Source organism: Rattus rattus, chromosome 18 (genome assembly GCF_011064425.1).
Source record: "Rattus rattus isolate New Zealand chromosome 18, Rrattus_CSIRO_v1, whole genome shotgun sequence".
NCBI classification, from domain to species: domain Eukaryota; kingdom Metazoa; phylum Chordata; class Mammalia; order Rodentia; family Muridae; genus Rattus; species Rattus rattus.
Genome location: NC_046171.1, coordinates 12,629,965 through 12,638,168, shown reverse-complemented (window position 1 = coordinate 12,638,168; position 8,204 = coordinate 12,629,965).

The window sequence follows — 8,204 nt, the reverse complement described above, 5'->3', positions numbered from 1 at the left end:
ATTTTTAAATGGAATATTATCTGTTAGACATTTAGAAATGGGCCTACGATCTAGCCCCTCGGCAGGAATAGGAGGAGATGGAGGGAAATGATGTAATTATATTCTAATCCGAAATAAAATTCATTTTAAAAACCAAAATACCAGGGAGGGATCCATATAATAAAAATGATTCTGAGAGCGTAGACCAGAGGAAGCCTTAATACACTGCTGCTAGGCATGTAAACTAATGCAGTCCCCCTGGAAAACAATATGGAGGCTTCTCATAAAACTACGCAAGAGGGGCTGGGGAGATGGCTCAGCGGTTAGGAGCACTGATTGGTCTTGCAAAGGACCTAGGTTTGATTCTCAGCATCCACATGCGGGCTCACAGGATCTGTAACTCCAGGGAATCTGGTATCTTCTGACTTCCACAGGTACCAAGTTCATGTAATATATACATGCACATATAAACCACTCATACATATAAAATAAATATCTAAAGTTAAAAATAACCAACTGAGCCTAACTCTACACTATAGCCAGATAGACCAATCCTGGATCATTACCCAAAGGCTCTAAGTCAGAATATTACACAGATGCCTTCATATCATTGTTTATTGAAACATTTTTTTACAATAGCTATCTGAAGGAAGAAACCTAAGTGCCCACCAAAAAATGAATAGACAAGAAACATGTAGGATTTATACACAATGGAATTTTTCTCAGCCACAGGGAAATGGATGCAACTACAGATAATCGTATTAGGTTAGTCTCAGAAAAGCAAATATCAGAGGCAATCTCTCATTTGTGCAGCCTTGACTTTGTGTAGATACATAAAACACCCATGGGTGGTGCTGGCGAGATGGCCCGGTGGATAAAGAAAACTTCCTGGCAAGTCCAAAAACCTGAGTTTGATCCTGAGGACCCGCATGGTGTGTGGTGCTCTTAAAAGTTAGCCTCTGACTGTCATATGTACCCAGTGGTATACATAAACACACACATACATATGTACATACATACATACATATACACTCATACAGTAATATTTTAATTTTATATATATATCATGTCCATAAGCATAGATGAATAAATGTAAAATGTTTTCTAGTCATGTATGTATGTATGTATGTATGTATTTATGTATGTATAGCATGAAAGTAAAGCAAAACTTTTTAGGAAACATAGGGAATTCATATGAGGGAGAAAGGAGATGGGCAAGCACTGGAGAGCTTGGGAAGCAATGTATTCAAACACATCATAGTCTTGTATGAAAATGTCCTCAGCATACACAATACCATATACAAGAAAATACTCAATCTAGAAAACAATCAAAGAACCCAGTGTTTGAAACATGGATTTGGGAGTGAGAGACAGTGTTGCCAATGTTGCTGGTGAGGGGACTTGGACTATAATTTGGATTTGCAGAGATAACCCTTCTAGCCTGAAACTTGGTATTATGGGGAAATCAGTCAAGACGCTGAGGCAGGGGCTATGAGATGGCTCAGTGGTTAAGAGCACTGACTGCTCTTCCAGGGATCCTGAGTTAAATTCCCAGCAACCACATGGTGGCTTACAGCCATCTGTAATAGAATCCTTGCCCTCTTCTGGTGTGTCTGAAGACAGCTACAATGTATTCATATTCATTAAAAAAATAAATCTAAAAGAAGAAGAAGCTGAGAAAGTTACTTCTGCAGGACCCAGTTGCAACCTACCATGTGGTGATGATGAAGCTAATCCTTGGGACTCCATCATGCATGTACAACATTGTTTAGGAAGAGAAGGAGATAGAAAACATATTTTCAGGTTTCCTCCTAGGGAGACCCAGTAAGAGATAATGCCTTGTACCGAATCACCAATGGATGAATATATATAATATATTATGTATTACACAATGTTATATACATGATACAGAATATTATATATATATTATATTATATTATATACATTATATATGTGTAATCTTAAATTTTAACATTTCCTTTTGAGGCTCTCAAGGAGAAATTCCTTTTCTCCTGCTCCTGGAAGCTGACTGCATTCCCTTATTCCCATGTCACTCTGACCTGGGGTTTTTTTTCCCCTCTTTAACTCACTCTGTGACTTGATTAGACCACTGAGTAATCTGGAATTATCCCAATACCTGAATATCCATCTCTCAAAATCCCACTTTGCCATGTAGGGGATCATTTTATTGGTGTCTGTGACTTTGGGGTTAGGATAGACGCATCTTTAGCAGACCATCTCCTATTTCTGGCATTCTCTCAGTGACCCTAGCAAGAACATATTCATTGGAGTGTTTGAGAGAGAAACCAGAAAGTAATAGGCAGGCTTGCAAGGAGAACCTCAGGATATGGAAGTGGATCTAGAGACGTCTTAGAGACAGACAGAAAGAGAAAGATGGTGAGCTTAGGAGAGACAAAAAGGAGTTATGTGAAATGTTGTAAGAGGAATGGCAGAAGTAAAACACCAAAAGGGGTTCAGGTAAAAGAATAAAACTGGGACCCTATGACCTATTTGGTACAGACAAAAAGCAATTCATAGAGGACCACAGATTTCCATGTAAGTGTTTTTAAAATGAAATCCAAAATGTTCAATTTATCAAATGAAGACTCGGGAGCCAGATATTGTGGTGAAAGGCCGCTATACTGGGAGAGGCAGAGAAAGCACCCAGCTGACCTTCCTTCTCAACAGGTATCCCAGAAGGAAAAGGCCCTTCTCCTTCTCCATGCTCTGTTAAATACCCTTCAACCCAAAGACCCTCTTTTCTCTTCCCTGGGTTTTCTTATGTTTGCTCCCTGTCAACTGGTTGTTTCTTCCGCCTCCTGATTGACTTTGTTTAATTCTGTTTACGGAAACTCTTGAGTTACAGATGTGTGCTTGGGCTGAGCCATTCCACAGCAATGTGTTTACGGTAAACAGAAAGCCCTTGGGTTAAAGGTGTGGGCTAGGAATGAGTCACACCACAACAAGAAAAGGGTTTTCCAGTTCACAATCTCAGGTGATCAAATTTGAATGTGATCAAATATCCCCCAATGTAAGGCCTAAAACTCTGCAGCTGGTTGAGGAAGACAAGGAAAATGTGTCAAGATATAGGCAAAGACAAGGAGTTTCTAAACAGGACTCTGCCTGCACAGGGAGTAATTCTAAGAACTGATACATTGGGTTACCTGAACCTCACAAACTTCTGCACAGTGAAGGAAATCATCAGCCCAGGGAATAGACAGCCTACAGAACTAATCCTTTCAAATAGTGCCACTCCCTGGTAAACAGGTATTCAAATCGGTGAGCTATGGGGGGGGCGGCGGGACATTCTCATCCAAACCCCACCCTTAGTTATTTCTCTCCCACTCCACCCATCCTCCCCTCTTTAACTTCTCATCCATTATCTATCTTTGTAACACCTACATTCTAGCACTTCTCCCTCCTTAAGCTTATCTTCCTCCCCATAATGCCCCCTTCCTAGTTTCCTGGCTTCTACAAGTGCTCCAAGGTAAACACACAAACATTCAAAGCTAGGCTCCACACATGAGAGAGAACACACTGCATGTGTCTTTCTGAGTCTAGGTTACCTCGTTCTGAATGATTGTTTCTATCTCCTCCATTTTATGAATTCCATAATATAATCTTCCTTTACAACTAGATAGTATTCCATTGTGTATACATATCATGCTTTTGTTATTCGTACCCTGGGTGATAAACATTTATAGGTCCTCCCCATTTCCTAGGTATTGTAACTAGTACAGTAACAATATGGCTGAGTAAGGGTCTCTACAGTAGGAGTAGAGTCCTTTGGGTATGTGTGCAGGAGTGGTATAGTTCCATCAAACAGTATTTCTATCTTTAGCCTTCTAAGGAACATCCACGCTGATTTCCTTTGTGGTTGAAAGAGATCTAGCAGAGAACTAGGTAGATGAGGTCTAAAGGGAAAGGGATGGAGGACGAGAGAGGGAAAGGAAGAACAAAATATCATATTTTCTCTCATGTGAAGAATATAGATTTTATACATGCACATGTGTGCAGACCCAGACACACACACACACATATACACACACACACGGTAGGGAGGTACTATTTCCAGGAAGGGACAAGAGTGGTGAAAACAAAGAGAAGATGAAAAGAGTGAGGTAAGATGGTATGTATCTATTTAAATATCACAATCACTCTCATTAATAGGCTTGTGTTTTACAGCCTAGTTTAATAAGGGTACTTAATCGTAGGACCTCCTTTCTAACCCACCACCCACCAGAGGTAGTGGAAAGGTTTAATAGGGCAAAGAAAGATGTGGACCCATTTAAAAATAGTTCTTTGGAGTGAATGCAATCTGCGTTGTCGGGATTTCAGCAATTCAGTTCACACGCATCAGCAGTCACAGCTCCATCCATTCACAAACACTGCTCATGAATCCCCAAGGGCAGTTCCATCCAGAAGAAACCAAGAGGCTCTGTCAATGTGCCTGTGTCCACTGAAGTGGCAAGAAGCCATTAGAACACCATCAGAATTTTTCTGGTGTGTGTGTCTGTCTGTCTGTCTGTCTGTCTGTTGTTTTGTTTGTTTGTTTTTAAGGAAGTCATGACAAATGATGATCGGCCAAGAGTAGCAAGGCAAACCAATACCACCCTACATGATAGCAACACCTCAAATGACCAAAACCATCGCCCCAACTAAAGGAATCGGGATGATGGTCTTCTTATATAAACTCATTAATTCGTACGTTAACTAAAAACATAAAGGGGGAAGAGTTACCCACAAATGTGGATAAAGAAGATAAAAGACAAAGGAGTTGCCTCCTTCCACAGTGTGTATAGCAGCATAAATGGGTGTAGATTCAGATGAACTCTAGGGTTTGTGGCAAAAATTCAGATCTGTGTGCGTCACATTTTCCCCATTATGATGAGAATTCATGGGGTCATTTTATACTAGGTTGTAAAAAAAAAAAAAAAAAAAAAAAAACAAGTCATTGAGAATAACGGATTCGCGGAACAGATATCACAAGAGAAAGATTTTTTTTTGAGCTTCTATGAAAACTGGAAGATTGATAATTAAGGGGGAAGAGAAATTACTTGGTGTTGTCCAGGCACATGGGTATATCAGGACACGAAATGAGACTGCCAATGTATCACCCGGGAGCTGAGAGAACACAGACCATGAAGCTGAACAGGGCGGAAACTTTCCAGATCATAATGACGGGAAGTTAATGGATCTGGATGGAGGGTACTCACAAGTATGACTAATGGATCGGGGATCATGGTTCAGATCATGAAACAATAGATAGGGGCTGACAGAAAGGACAGTGAGCATAAATCAGAATGATAATTTGAATCCAAAAGGACAGGGAGCACAGGTAAGCTAAGAAGACAGTCAGTTGCATGGAGTATTCCAAATTGGACAGCTTAGAGGACGCAAACCCTGCCACGGGACACCAAGCTCTAAGTGAGTTATAAGATAACCTTTTTGGAGATCAAGAAAGTAGATTTTTATATTGTTTCATATTTCATCTGAACACAATAGTTACCAAGATAATAAGATCCCTGGTAGTCAAAGGAGAACAACCTACTTTGCGGGTGACAAGAGGATGAAAAGAATGAAGGAAGCAGTGAGGAGAGGCGGGAGGGGGTATCTATGGCAGTCTGTGGACTCTGTGGCTAAAATGTACTGCCCGGGAGAGGCCCAGGTTAAACCGATACACTGTCTCCCAACACACTACAGGTGCAAAGAGATGAGTTTTAATTCCGCAAGAATGACTTTCAAAAATCACGATTAATTTTGATATGGGCAACAGCCTTTCTCGCACGATAAACTTTAAATTCTACAAATTCAGAGGCGTTACATCCCAGAAATGTTTTCAAAACACCTAGGAAAAGCATTAAGGGAAGTGAGTGCCAGGAGCATGAAGTTGCTCGAGATCGCGTCTCGAACATTTTCTGCTACAAAGTCCCGGGTATGAAGGATAGTGATGTTCAGCCAAACTATGGGACTGCCACTCACAAGATTGCGTTCTTAACCTTGCAGCTAGCACAGATTAAATTGTCAAGAATCCCTTCCATGGGGTTGGGGATTTAGCTCAGTGGTAGAGCACTTGCCTAGCAAGCACAAGGCCCTGGGTTCAGTCCCCAGCTCCGAAAAAAAGAAAAAAGAAAAAGAATCCCTTCCATTCCAGTTGGAGGCAGGGGTGGGATTTATGACGCTCTGTTTTCTCTCTCGTTGTACCAAGCTTTGTCCCAGGATTTGGGTTTTTAGGATCTTAGGTCCTCCTGTGTTTTCTGGGAGATAACGCTGAATGGTGTCACTTTGACCTTTCCTGTGTCCCACTATTTCACCAACTCGTTTTTATGATTGTTCTCTCTCCAGTGTATCTCAGCAGCCAATGACACAATGAGAGAAGGCAGACGGACACCATCCATAAAGGTTGAGCAGACACAGGCAGCCAGCAGACCCTGTTCCTAGCACCTTTAATTATCTTAGCTTGGCTTATTATCGTTTAAACACAGTCGTTAAGCTGGAGACAAAACAAACCTCTGATATAAATCGCAAATCAATTCATGCCATGAGGAGATACGTTTTTATTATTCACGGAATTTCTCACCTCGAAAGTTGTGCAATTCAACCTGTAAGTTTCAAAGGGAAGCAGTGCTTATCTCTCCCCGTTCCATGCACATCTGACATGATCAGCTGTTCCTTAGGTTGAGGGAGATATGTTTTTAACTGTACACTTAAAATCATGCTGTACATATTACATAATAAGCAACGAAATTGCAAAAACTCAAAGGGCATGGCCCTGTTGTAATATATTTCAGACAACAAGAAGACTATCTGAAAGCAGACTGGACCTCAAGGATAGAATTTAGATAAAGATGTAAAAACGATACATGTGCAATGGTTGTGAGATGGACATTAAGGCTGCATTTGGTGGGCACATGCTCTGTGGCCTGAGGCATTGATGTGCGTAGGGTTAGGAAGCTGGCCCAACTAAAGGTCCAAGAGTATCATACCTTGGGATTTGACTTCTGGCTGTCAGGTAACTATGCTCCCCATAGCTACCGCCAGCCACACTCCGTCATTTCAGAGTAAATATGGTTTAGACCACAGTTCACACTACTGGATGTGATATGATTTCCTTTGTAAAGACACTGACCCACTGGAGTCCGTGCTATTGTGACACTGGGAATATGCAGCTTGGTGGTCAAAGAGTTAGGGTAAAAGGAAGAACAATTATGAATATGAATTCCTCTGATAGCCTTTTGTCTCGAACATTGGCTCAAAAAGGGTTAAGCAGATAATAAGGTTATTTTAAAAAGTTAGATGGTCTTTCCTGCAATAAAAATATTCTCAATCCTTCTGGTATTAATAAATTCTTTTAGTGAGCTCATAAATTTAAAAGCACAGGCGAAGTTACTCATGGTTTTCTTCAGAAAAAAATATTTCAAGGATAGGTTAAGTCAGAATTCTATTTGATTTAAAATTTCTAAAAATGAATAGAAAATATTAATATTTAGTTTGTTATTCCCTAATCAGAAAAAAGGGAATGATAACCTATTAATAAAATATCTGAAAGTTTAAGTAGAATATTATATCCCCTTTCCAGTTCTACACATTAAAATGTTCCTTGGTTCCTTTTTAGTATAAAATATTTGGGAGTTACTTTCATATAATAATTAGTTACGATCTGGTATTTGTTTAAATCAGTAAAGAAAGAAACTAGAAGTAGTTCATCAAATAAAAGCTCAATAATTGTCCAAAATGGAATTATAGAAAAGCAAATCTTTTCTTTTTCTTCTTCTGAATCATTTACTTTTCAAAGTTCTCTGTGGGTTAAAAAAAAAAAAAAAAAAAAAAACCTTGATGGTTCAGTCTGATACTTAATTTCTTTTACTACACTGTTTCCTGTTGACCCTTAGATACTCCGTATTAGGAGACGCCTTGCTGGTGATGAATTAGTAAATATTTCAGGTTCAACTCGCTCCTCTCCTCTCCTCTCTCATATACATCTGTATGGATAATTTGCCAAGTTAAAGATACTCTAGAAACAAATCAATGCCTATATTTGTGACAGATTTTATACCCCTAACTCTGCCGTTCAGATTTCCTGGCCAATTTTTTTTTTTTCACACTCTCTCCCTAAGTTAGCCAGACAGTGAGCTGACCAAGCAAGGCACTGGGAGGCTGTTTCCCTTGAGCCCTTAATTATACCCACGTAGGCATCATCTCTCTCTCCGGCCACACGCTAAGGA